General features: G+C 41.9%; 1 protein-coding gene across 1 annotated transcript in view; it reads right to left on the bottom strand.

Moving 5' to 3' along the window:
* LOC142750387 (dynein axonemal heavy chain 3-like) overlaps positions 1 to 13,803 on the bottom strand; it is a 1,255,980-nt gene that overhangs the window by 1,103,045 nt on the left and 139,132 nt on the right. The window lies entirely within an intron of this gene.

The raw sequence follows: 13,803 nt of genomic DNA, 5'->3' as shown, positions 1-13,803 counted from the left end.
GGAGCTTATTATGAATCATGGGGGAGGGGAACTTAGCGTTATGTATGGGGAGAAAGGATTCTTTAGGGTACGGCCACACGGAGCGGCCCTCACACTGTCGCAACGCGGCCAACAACCACGCTGGCACTATGTAGGAGCGGCTGTCAAATACCTCGTTAAGGGGTATTCTGGTTACACTCGCGTGCGCACTGCCGCTCCATTCATTCTCTATGGGAGCGCCGGAGATAGCCGAGTGCAGTGTTCTGCTTTTTCCGGCGCTCCCATAGAGAATGAATAGGGGGTAAGTTGTTGTAATTTACAAAATCGTGCGGCCATAAAGGGTGTATTAATTCATGGCCGCGCGTTAACGCGGGTAAAGCGTCCCTTTATCTGCAAAATTGTGCGGCCATGAATTAATACACCCTTTATGGACGCACAATTTTGCAAATTACAACAACTTACCTCCTATTCATTCTCTATGGGAGCGCTGGAAAAAGCAGAACACTGCACTCGGCTATCTCCGGCGCTCACATAGAGAATGAATGGAGCGGCAGTGCACATGCGAATGTAACCAGAATACGTGCGGCCACTAACAGGCTGTTTGACAGCCGCACTGAACATGGTGCCGGCGTGGTTGTTAGCTGCGTTGCGACCGTGTCAGGGCCGCTCTGTGTGGCCTTACCCTTAGGCTGGATTCACACGAGCGTGTGCCTTTTGCGCATGCAAAAAACACGGCGTTTTTCCTGTGCAAAATGCATTTGACAGCCTCGTGCGGCAGCAGCATATGATGCGCGGCTGTGTGCTTTTCGCGCAGCCGCCATCATTATGACACTCCATTTGGATGTTTGTAAACATAAAAGCACGTGGTGCTTTTCTGTTTTCATTCATCCTTTTGACAGCTGGTGCGGGAATCACGCTGTTCGCGCGTTAGTGCTTCCGTGTGACATGCGTAGTTTTCACGCACCCATTGACTTGAATGGGTGCGTGATGCGCAAAAAACGCTCAAAGAACGGACATGTCGTGACTTTTACGCAGCGGACTCACACAGCATAAAAATCACGCACATGTCTGCACGGCACCGTAGACTAATATAGGTCCGTGTGACGCGCATGAAAATCACGCGCGTTGCACGGACATAATTCCCGTTTGTCGAAATAAGCCCTTAGAGATAATATTTGTGGGGAGAGCAACTTGATTATAAGGGTAGGAACACACAGGGCGGATACGTAAAACCAAACAGTGTATACATCCTGAGAACCGCAGGGAATTTCACCTGAAAAACGGCACCAAATTTTGGTGCAGTTTTTTGGGTGGAAAAACTGCAGAAATAAATTTAAAAAAAAGCTAATACTCCTGGCCATAGTCCCTCTCTCTCTCTGAGCGTAGCCCGGCCTCCTGCGATGACGCTGTAGTCCATGTGACCGCTGCAGCCTTTGATTGGCCTTTGATTGGCTGCAGCTTTCACATGGGATGAATCGTCATCCCTGGAGGCCGGGCTACGCTCAGAACAGAATACGCATCGCCATGACTACGGCCGGGTGTATTACCTTTTTTTTTTCTCATTAGAGATTAACGATAAGCAAAGTTTTTATCATTGATCTTCTCCTTTGTTAACACTGACCAAATATCATTATAATTGGTCAGAAACTGGCGAATCATGATGATAATTAGCTAAACTAAATAGGCCTGTAATGGGGGTATATTCAGGCTTAGTGCCTAGGGCAGCGTGAGTTGTAAATACGGCCCTGCTAAAGACGCAGATACTATTCAACACTATAGCAGAGCAGGGAGGTATCTCCCTGCTCTGCGATCTACTAGGCTGGTGGTTCCCAGCATGAGGTTCCCATGAGAACCCTCCAGCGGTGCCGCAACACTCCTCTGGACAACTGCCATGGATGTGCTTTCTCTCCTCCTCCTCATAGCGCAAAGTGGATGTGAGGAGGAGGAGGAGGAGGTTTTTTTGCAGAACCCCTGTAGATGGCACCCCCCGACTAAATGGACAGAGACGTCAGGGGCTTCTCCTGGAGTGGAATCCCCGGTCACAGCGTCGGCAACGCTGTGGACAGGGATTCCGCTTCAGGAGTTAGTTGCCCGATGTCACTGTTCATATATGGACATCAAGCACTCCGTCAAGGAGCGGAATCCCCAGCCACAGGGAGCTACAGTGGCGCTATCTACAGGAAGGGAGTGCTACCTACAAGGGTGTGTGTGGCACTACCTACAAGGGGGCTGTGCGGCAAGGGGGGGATTTGTGGCACTACTTACTAGGGATGCACACTGCATCGAAACTTCGATACTGTGCATCCCCATATGGTTCGAGCCACACCGGTAAGTATAGTAATACATGTTGAATGAGAGCGGGGCTGCGGCTGTGTAATACAGCCATTGCCCCGCTCCTGAGTCCTGACAAGAGTGCGCCGCGAGGATGATGCGATGCGGCCAGCGCTGCACTAATGAGCGGCGGCACTGAAAACAGAACATGGCGGCCGCACTGCAAAACACCCCCATGTTCTGTCTTTGGTGTCTGCGCCGCCGCTCATTAGTGCAGCGCCGGCCGCATCACCTCATGCTGACCGCGCACGCACTTCTGTCAGGAGCGGGGCAATGACTATTACACAGCCGCAGCCCCGCTCTATAACGGCGGAGATCAGAGAAACCGCTCATCTCCGCCGCTATTCTCCTGAATGCTGCGATCAAAACTGACTGCAGCATTCAGGGGAAAGTGAGGAGGGGGATGCCCCTTGGATCGCCCTGTGACGCGATTGAGGGCCATACCATATATGGGCAGACAGCCCAGGGTCTATTGAAGGACCCCAGGGCTGTCTTACCATATTTCCTGTTGTTAGGGCATACTTAGGTATGTCCTAACAACTGCCTGTGTACTATACATACACCGGCTAATGTACTGGCATATATCTGATATATGCAGTATATTAAAGTTTAAAAATAAAGTAAAAACATAAAGTAATGTTAAATTTAAAAAAATACACATACGCCTTTTTTTTTACAATAAACCTTAAAATAAGTCTCAATACATAAAATATACACACATTCGGTATTGGCGCGGCCGTAATAACCTGCACAACAATTTTTTTGCGTCATTTATGATGTGTACGCTGTAAAAAAAAAACAACAAAAAAACTGCTTTCACTTATTAATGTGAGGCGCGAGGTGTGATGAATTTAACCTCCATGTGCCTCACATTAATAGTAATTAACTCCATGATGTACCTCACACATTAACCCATTATGACTGAGAAACATGATGGGGTTAATTACTATTAATGTGAGGCAAATGGAGGTTAAATTCATCACACCTTGCGCCTCACATCAGAAAATGGAAGAACTTTTTTTTATTACTGTTGGCAAAGTATCATTTTGATATCGAAATTGCAATACTACACGAAGTATCGGTATCGAAGTCCAAATTCAGGTATCGTGACATCCCTACTACCTACAAAGGGGCTGTGTGGCATGACCTACAGGGGGCATCTGTGAGTGGGGGCTGATGGTCATTTTACTGTGAGTGGGAGGCTGATGGTCGTTTTACTGTGAGTGGGGGGCTGATGGTCATTTTACTGTGAGTGGGGGGCTGATGGTCATTTTACTGTGAGTGGGGGGCTGATGGTCATTTTACTGTGAGTGAGGGCTGATGGTAGTTTTACTGTGAGTGGGGGGCTGATGGTAGTTTTACTGTGAGTGGGGGGCTGATGGTAGTTTTACTGTGAGTGGGGGCTGATGGTAGTTTTACTGTGAGTGGGGGGCTGATGGTAGTTTTACTGTGAGTGGGGGGCTGATGGTAGTTTTACTGTGAGTGGGGGGCTGATGGTAGTTTTACTGTGAGTGGGGGGCTGATGGTAGTTTTACTGTGAGTGGCGGGCTGATGGTCATTTTAGGGTATGTTCACACGGCAGCCTCCGTTACAGATGAAATTACGGAGCTGTTTTCAGGAGAAAACGGCTCCGGAATTTCAGCCGTAATGGCATGTGCAGGCGCTTTTCGCTGCGTCCATTACGGACGTAATTGGAGCTGTTTTTCTATGGAGTCAAGGGAAAACTGCTCCAATTACGTCTCAAGAAGTGACAGGCTTTTCTTTGACGCGGGCGCAAAAATGACTGTCGGCACAGAATATCGTAAGACCCATTCAAATGAATGGGCAGATCTTTGCCGACGCTTTTGAGCCGCATTTTCGGACGTAATTCGGGGCTAAAACGCCCGAATTACGTCCGTAAATAGTGTGTGTGAACCCAGCCTTACCGTGAGTGGGGGGCTGTTGGTCATTTTACTGTGAGTGGTGGGTGAGTGAGTGCTGATGGTCTTCAAGTGGTTTCCACCTCTGACCTCCAATTGAAATTAATAGTAGGAAGAAAATAGCTGTGGCGCTCGTATGGAGCTTTTTTTGCTGCGTCTTTTGCATTCGCTTCAACAGCTTTAAAAAAAACGCAAAAAAACCCCATCAAATAACGCTGTCAATTCAAAAGCAGATTTTTTCTGCCTTCCAAAAAATGCTGTGTGAACATACCCTAAGAATGTAGTGCTTATTTTTAGCTATTTTCTGTCTTTCTCTAAATAATTTTTGGTAGGGGGGCCGAAAAGGTTGGGAAACTCTGTAACAGGCTACAGAGGCGCCTGCAGCCTATGAGGCGCAGGGACAGGATCCCTGCGCAGTCGGCGTGATGACATCTCTGGATCAAGCCGGCCTACGCAAGGATCCTGTCAGGTGGAGGTGGGGGGCAGTATGGCACTGTCTACAAGGGAGAGGTGGGGGCTGTATGTCACTTTCTACAAGGGGGCGGTGGGGGGCACTGTGTACAAGAGGGAGGTGGGGCTGTATGACACTACAAGGGGCAGATGGGGGGCTGTATGGCACTACAAGGGACAGATGGGGGGCTGTATGGCACTACAAGGGGCAGATGGGGGCTGTATGACACTACAAGGGGCAGATGGGGGCTGTATGACACTACAAGGGGCAGATGGGGGCTGTATGGCACTGTCTACAAGGAGGAGGTGGGGGATTATGGCACTGTCTACAGGGAGGCTGTACGGCACAATCTACAGGGGGAACTTTCTACTAGGGGGGCTGTGGGGGCATTATACTCTGTGGAGGACATCATACTGTGTAGGGGCACTACAGGGGGCAATATAATGTGTGTGGCACTTAGGGGGCATAACACTGTGTGGGCACAATTAGAGGACTAAATACTGTGTCCTTGAAGGTGTAATAATATATTACATTATTAAATATTATTATTATTCTGTGTGTGGGGCACTAAAGGGGCATTACACTGGGTGGGGGCACTATATAGGGCATTATACTGTGGGGAGGAATTATGCTTTTTTATGGGGCATTTTTTATAATGGCATGGGGCGCCGAAAGATAATTTCGCACGGGGCGCCATCTACCCTAAGGCCGGCCCTGGCTACAGTTGATTCTGCAGCAGCATCAGCGTTTTCAGGTAAGTCGATGTAGCTACTTACCTGCATACGCCGATGCTGCTGCAGAATCAACTGTAGCCTCTGGTGCTGATGTGGCCGACACGATGCAGGACCTGGGGCAGGAAGTGAGTGACGTCACAGCGTGATCTCTCGAGAACACGCTGTGTCTGTGCACTGCCAGAAGCTGGGTGGTAACGAAGAGAAGTGGATGATGCTGATTGGTCAGCATCATACACTCCCATTCACAACGCCCAGCTAGTAAAAGAAGTAAAAACGCCCCGATGTACGCACATAATACACGCCCAGTTGTACTTTTACTTCAAACACGCCCGGTTGTACTTTAGAAAGCCTCATTTGCATAAATATAAAAATGGTCATAACTTGGCCAAAAATGCTCGTTTTAAAAACAAAACGTTACTCTTATCTACATTGCAGCGCCGATCTGCTGCAATAGGAGATAGGGGTTGCAAAATCTGGTGACAGAGCCTCTTTAAACATAATTACAGTTGTTTATCCAAAAATGTATCAACTCATGTCTTCTAAATAAGTATTCTGCCTGAACTTGATATATTAGTTGTGCAAATAAATATTTATAATACAATTTCAGGGTGCAGAGAAGAAAATACCACATAAGCAAGTGTTGGTTGCTTTAAGACCACTTAGACAGCCTCTGTCTGTCATGTTCCAAGTAGTTCCAGGAATGTGATTTAAAGTGTACCTATCGATAAGCATTTATTTTATTTTTTTGCAGTAGTACATGTAAATACTCTATATGAACCGTTGTAATGTATCTTATTAGGGAGACCTGGTATCTTAGTCAATAAAAAAATCCCTCCAGTATAAAACAGTAAATAATAGACAGGGAAGAGAGGGAGGAGGGAAGGCTGTGTCCGTATTTATCTCATAGGGCCTGTCAGAGAGGGAAGGGGGATCATGTCATTGTCTCTCTGCATCAGCCTGTGTGTTAAGGGGTTTTACACTGGGCGATTATCGGGCAGACAAGCGTTCATATAACAGCAAACGCTCGATCATCTTCTGATCGTATCGTTTAAAAAAAGAGAAATCTTATCGTCGTCGGCAGCACATCTCCCTGTGTAAACAGAGAGATGCACTGCCGACATAACAATAATGGATGGGGACGATCGATCGGAGTGAAGATCGCTCGCCCTCATCCATAGCTCCGTGTGACAGGCGCAAATGAGCACCGATCAATGATGTCTTGTTAATCGGCGTTCGCTGCAGCGGCCCATTGTTGGACAGTGTAAAAGGCCTTTTAGACTTATGTTGTGAGAGGGAAGCATCAGCGGAAGACATCTGATTGGCTCAGAGCACACAGCACAACACTGACATCACACCTAGAAAAGTTGCCCACTAAGCAACAATGGAGAGTAAAAAAGACGTATATTTACAAAAAGCAACAGAGGAAGGAAATAGACGCAAAATATGCAACTTAGACACATTTCTGTCTGCAGTACATCTAATATACATGTATAGCTGCGTAAAAAGTGATTGTGATTTTTAAAGAAAATAATAGGTACGCTTTAACCTGTTACACATGGTTTGTATGTGGTGACATTTAGTCAAAAGTCTCTGCAAAGGCCTAGAGTGAAACCAATATGGCTGATTACATAATACTAATCTGATATAGCTACAACAGATGCAACACATAGCAATGAATAAATGTTATGACCTGAATGAGTGATAACTGCTTGAACAAGTGTCTGTATTGATGGGGTTTGTCCGGGACTAAAGTGAATTTACCAACAAGTCCCACCCCAATTACATCCCTGCCACGCTTCTTTTTAGAGATAAAAATCTGTCTCAGGGGTTTTAATAGTGTGTCAGATGTTTCAAAACCAAGGAGTCTACTAGGACAGTTTTCAGAGATCTCTAATTCCAGTTTTACAGTTGTTACATATTGGGGCAGATTTACTAATGCAGTCTAACATTAAGACAGCGTAAACCTAGACCAGGCATTCAGAAGATGCGCCAAATTTATCAAAACGGCACATTTTTTTGTGCTACACACTGGTGCATTTTAACCCTTTCAGGACCGAGGTAATTTTGGCCCTTGAGGACCAGCCCCATTTTTTTCAAATCTGACGTGTCATTTTATGTGGTAATAACTCTGGAATGCTTTTGCCTATCCAAGCGATTCTGAGATCATTTTCTTGTGACATATTGTACTTTATTATTTTTGGAAAACACCAAAATGTAAAGAAAATTTGAATTTTCTTTTTAAATGTATCTACTTGTAAAACAGATAGTAATAGCACAAAAAATTGTTGCTAATTAACATCCCCCATATGCCTATCTTATATTTGCATTGTTTTTTTAACTTTATTTTATCTTTCTAGGACGTTACAAGGCTTAGAACTTTAGCAGGAATGTCTCACATTTTCAAGAAAATTTCAAAAGGCAATTTTGCAAGGACCAGTTCAGGTCTGAAGTGGCTATGAGGGCCTTATGTACTAGATAGACCTCATAAATCACCCCATTTAAAAAAACTGCTCCACTCAAAGTATTCAAAACAGCATTCAGAAAGTTTATTAACCCTTTAGGCGTTTCACAGGAATTAAAGCAAAGTAGAGGTGAAATTTACAAATTTTATTTTTTTTGCCAAAATTCATTTGTAATACATTTTTTCTGCAACATAGAAGGTTTTACCAGAGAAACGCAACTCAATATTTATTGCCCAGATTTTGCAGTTTTTAGAAATATCCCACATGTGGCTCTAATGTGGTAATGGACTGAAACACCGGCCTCAGAAGCAAAGGATCACCTTGTGGATTTTGGGGTCTCCTTTTTTTAGAATATATTTTAATCACCATGTCAGGTTTGAAGAGGTCTTGTGGTGCCAAAACAGTGGAAACTCCCCAAAAGTGGTTTTGGAAACTACACCCCTCAAGGAATTTATCTAGGGGTATAGTTAGCATCTCTACCCGACAGGTCTTTTGCTATATTTATTGGAGTTTGTCTGTGAAAATGAAAATCAACTTTTTTTCTGAAAAAATATTAAAAAACGTACATTTTTACAAGGAATAAAGAATAAAAATCACCCCAAAACTTGTAAAGCTATTTCTCCCGATTACGGTAATACCTCATATGTGGTAATGCACTGTTGTTTGGACCCAGGGTAGAGCTCAGAAGGGAAGGAGCGCCATTAGGCTTTTGGAGTGCAGATTTTGCCTGGTAATAGTTTTGTTTGGGATTTGACATTCGACAGGGCTCAGGAGTGATAGAGTACCATACGAAATTGAGGCCTAATTTGGCGACTTACAAAGTATTGGTTCACAATTGCAGAGGCTCTGATGTGAAATAATAAAAGAAACCCCTGAGAAGTGACCCCATTTTGGAAACTACACCCCTCAAGGCATTTATTAAGGGGTGTAGTGAGAATTTTCACCTCACAGGTCTTTTCCATAAATGATTGCGCTGCGGATGGTGCAAAGTAAAAATTTTAATTTTTCCCCAGATATGCCATTTCAGTGGCAAATATATCATGCCCAGCTTATGCCACTGGAGACACACATCCCAACAATTGTTAAAAGGGTTCTCCCGGGTATGGTGATACCATATAGGTGGAAGTAAATTGCTGTTTGGGCACGCTGTAGGGCTCAGAAGGGAGGGAGCACCATTTGTCTTTTGAAGCATAGATTTTGCTTGGTAGTAGTTTCGTTTGGAGTTTTACTGGTATTTCAGTTTATAATGTGTGGGCATATGTAAGCTGGGCATAATAAGAGAGTATAATAATGGGGTAAATAAATAATAATTCATAGATATGTGGCCGGTGTCGCACTGATAAATGGTGCCCAATCTTATCCGCTTTTGGAACGCTCTGCACAATTTCTGTCGCTCTATTCGCTCTATTTTTTCTCCACCGGAGCCGCGCGAGAGCTTATTTGTTATGTTACAATCTGTAGTTTTTATTGGTACAATTTAAGGGTACATGTGATTTTTTTATCACTTTTTATTCGATTTGTTTGGCAAGTAAAGTGACAGAAAAACATACATTTCTCAGAGCCATCATTTTTTTATTTTTCAGTCAAAAAAACTGTGTAACGGCTTGATTTTTGCGGGACGGGTTGTAGTTTTTATTGATATTATTTTGGGGTACATGTGACTTTTTGATCACTTTTTATTCTATATTTTAGGAGGGGTGATGACCAAAAAAATAGTGATGCTAGTATTGTTTTTTAATAATTTTTTACGGTGTTCCCCGTGCAGGAAAAATAATATTATAGTTTTATAGTTTGGGTCGTTACAAACGCGGTGATACCAAATATTACTTTTTTTAACATTTACATTTTTTTACAATAATAAAAGACTTATTATAGGAAAAAGCATTTTTTGTTTTTGTAACCTAACTAGTTTTTACACTTTTATAAAACATTTTTATAACTTTTTAAAAAAAAATTTTTTTTACTTGAAGACCTGCAGCACTGACGGCTGCTATAATACATTACACTACCTAGGTAGTATAACGTGTTATAAACTGTCAGTGTGACATTGACAGTCACACTGACAGGAAGCCTATGAGGACCAGCTGGTCTTCATAGGCTTCCGTGAATGGCAGACCCGGAGGCTGTTGTATGGCCTCTGGTTTTGCCATGCAACCGATGGCAGCACCCGCAATCAGTCCCCGGGAAAGTTTGTTGTAGCAACAAACTTTCCAGTTTGTTGTAGCAACACACTTTCCAGTTTGTTGCTACAACAAACTTTCCCTTCGATCACATGATCGGGACCTGAACCAATCAGGTCCCGATCACGTCTCCGGGACCAGAGGCAGGGGTTGACAGTGCAATCCGGGTGTCACCGCTACACTGAGACACCCGGATCGCGCTTTTAACACCCACTGTGAATTCACGTTGACGCTGCACAGAGCCAAGCAAGCGACGACGTGGATTTACTGTGGGCGGTCAGGAAGCAGTTAATAACGGTGATCATATTCTCTGTAGCCGAACCAATCGGTTCAGCTATCAGAGAACAGGTTGCTGGGGAGCAGGGGACACTGACACCGACGGCGTCACAGCGATCTCCCCAGCGCTATACCGGCAGAAGCAGAGGTCTGCATATTCACATCCTATCTACACGGGGTATATGCGGATAGGATGTGAATCTACAGATTGTCGGCGTTAAAGGGTTAACTAACATCCCTTTCAAATTAGTGTCTGATAAGGTGCAGACATCTGTTCTTTTTGGCGCAAATCAATAATAAATTTGTCTATGGGCTTATTCAGACAACAGGGAAAGTCGGCCGTGTGACGGCTGTTTTTTTAACAGCGTCACATGGCTGCATTAAAATGAATGCAATTCTATAGGGATATTCACACAGGTGTTTTGAACAGCCCGGGAAAAAACTTACTTGTCGTATTTTTGCCCATTCCCGAATCCCTCAATAGACTCAAGTCTATGAGGGATCCATAAAAATCGGGCGTGAAAAACTCTACTGTGAATATACAGTAGAATAAATCTATTTGCACCAAAAAAAGGAGCAACTTAGGACAGAATTCTGGTGCAACAACAATAGTAAATCTCCCCCATTGTACTCAATTTTTACATTTAATTATTGTTAATGTTGTCATAACAAAAGAATATGGTTAACGCTGGTGCTTGGGTCTAATGATTTTTCTGATATTTAGTTGATTAACTACATAAGTTAGTCGTTCACTCAAAATTCTCCAAAAAATTTTAGGACATAAACTTTTTAAATAAGTAGAACACAGTAGCACACAGGCTAGACACTGTACTTCTTCAGACAAAATGCTGATTTGAAGACTTTCATCTGTAGACAGGAAGAAATTGAAAATGAATTTTTCGAAGCAGTCAGACAGCCTGATAATTGACATATATGTCACTTGAACAGTTGCTTTTTGATTGAACACTCATCCTTATTAACTGTAGCTATCAGAGGTTACTTTCCTGCACACACACCCTTTTTTGTTGTGCAAGGCAATAACATTTGAAAGACAAGTTATTATATTGGAGCAGATACGCAAGAAGAAAACTTTACAGGAATTTGAAAAGGCTTCAATCTGAGGTGACTGACTGGTATCAAAACACTTTATAGTTGAGCAGCTGTCCATGTCAAATAAGGAATGGTGTCAAAACAAAATGGAGAAATGTGCAGATCATTTGCTTCACTGTTCAGAGAAGTACATAAGTATAAAAAAGTTAAATCAAACTGCATTAGGTTATCAAAGAACTCAGAAATAGTTCAATAAAATGTATAGATATTTCGATTGACAAATGTATAAAGATTAAACGGGTCCTACGTAAAATAGACATTTCAATGTGAATCTATTCTACAATCATTGCAGTGATCCCCGCACAAAATGAAACCAGCTACCCAACAACCTGCTCATTGACAGCTGAACCGATTGGTTCGGCTGGTATGCATGTGATCACTATAATTAACCAATCACGGTGATCTCTGAAAAGTTTGTTTACAAACAAACTCATCTCCTGTCAGCCTCCTTCACTCTGACACAGCGTTTTAGAGAGAAGGAGATCGGGAGAAGACAGAAGAAAAGTGAGAAGTACATACATACATACATACATACAAATGTGTATATATATATATATATATATATATATATATATATATAAAAAAGTATATATATATATACATTTACAAAGTATATAGAAACTATATACTTTGTATTCCCTGTGCCCCTTAGTTTTAGAATAGGCAGGCAGGAATAGTAGGTTAGTTAGCTTGATAACAAATTGTTAGTTAGTTAATTAGTTAGTTAATTAATTAATTTATTCATACATTAACTATTTAGTGTCATTTAATAAATTTGACAATTAATTTATTTTAATTTGTTCTGAGGAGTGATCTGTAGTGCGGTTTGGCGAGTAAATCGCAATTCATTATACGTTAACAGTTATAAAAAAAAAAGAGGTGTTTTTATCAATTATTAGCGTGAACTTAAAAGGCAAAAAAATATAGCCAAAATAAAAAAAGGAATTTTTTTTCCACTTTTTGATCAATTCTTAGTTTGTAATATAAAATATGTGTTGCATATGTAGTAACACTATATATTTTTGAAAGTGTGATTTGTTCTAAAAGAATATAAAAATAAAAATTGTTAAGTTATCCAAAGTAGTTTAACAGTTATGACAGTTTAAAAGAATGTATGCCAAAACTTTAAATTTAGGCCTGGTCATTGAGGCATCAATGACCCTTGGTCCTGAAAGGGTTAATAAGAACATGCAGGGAAATGTATATTGGCCTAGCAACCACCTGCCCTTCTTGTTGGGTGCCCACCATTCATACCGTTTCTATATATAGAAGAGTTCACAGAAAAGACTTTCTCCTGTAAGAATAGATATTCATTCAACACAGGCCAGTTTTTGGCTCCACTCACTCAGACAATAGTATCCATGAGATTGCACCTTCAGCGGTAAAAGTAGCAAGACAAAGGGTATGAGTGCAAGAACAAAATTTTAATTTATGTGTTCTTTAATGAAGGCTTTGTCTACTTTTAAATACCATTTTACCATTTATATATAGTTATAACCTACATCAAAGTTCAAGTAACTTTGTAAATACATTGCATTACTTATCTTGTACTGATCTTATATTTCAGAATGTATTATATCCCAGAGCTGTATTTAAAATTCTGCTTTTCTGCAATTGCTATTGAAAATATTTAGCATGTTTTGTCACAGACACAGGCATAACAGTTTGGCTGACCTCATAATATATGCAGCAGGACAGTAAGCTTTTCCTATATACTGTGCAGTGTCCCCAGAAATACAAATCATCAGATCAAGCTCTGTGCTGACATTAAGCCAGTCAGGAATGCTGGGAGAGTTCAGCTCTGAGGCTTGCTCAAATCTGAATGCAGCTCTGGACTAGGATATATTCTGGGATTAAATGCAATATGTACAAAAATGCATCCTTTCTTTGGCACAGCCATCAAAAACTCTTTTACCGATTGCATATTTTTGTTCCTAATAAACGAATGTGCTAGTAAAGAATAATGGCAGATAAATCTTTGCAAATTACTTAAAGTTCTGTTACTAGCATTTTTGCAACAGTTTGGTCATTCTAATATTTTCTGTCATGTTATGGTGTCTTAAAACATTTTAGAACAGATTTCTATTGCAGCAACAGAGAAAAGGTAAATGAACTCAGAGATGGCTCATTATTCAACCTATTATGTAATTTTCCCATAACCACTTTTACAATGTTATACTAATAACTAATATTAACTGGATATTGCCAGTTAGACAACAGTCGCTGTCATGAACATTTAGACATGTACAGGCAGCACTTCTCCCAATGTAATGGTATATTGGTCCATGTTCCAGATGGGCTGATAAATTCCCATCCAGTAGATCACAGAATAATGATGAAATTAAAATCGAATGGATGGTA

The sequence above is a fragment of the Rhinoderma darwinii genome, chromosome 3 (genome assembly GCF_050947455.1).
Source record: "Rhinoderma darwinii isolate aRhiDar2 chromosome 3, aRhiDar2.hap1, whole genome shotgun sequence".
Classification (NCBI taxonomy): Eukaryota; Metazoa; Chordata; class Amphibia; order Anura; family Rhinodermatidae; genus Rhinoderma; species Rhinoderma darwinii.
Note: the sequence above shows the minus strand (reverse complement) of the source record. Positions and strands in the feature narration are given on the sequence as shown.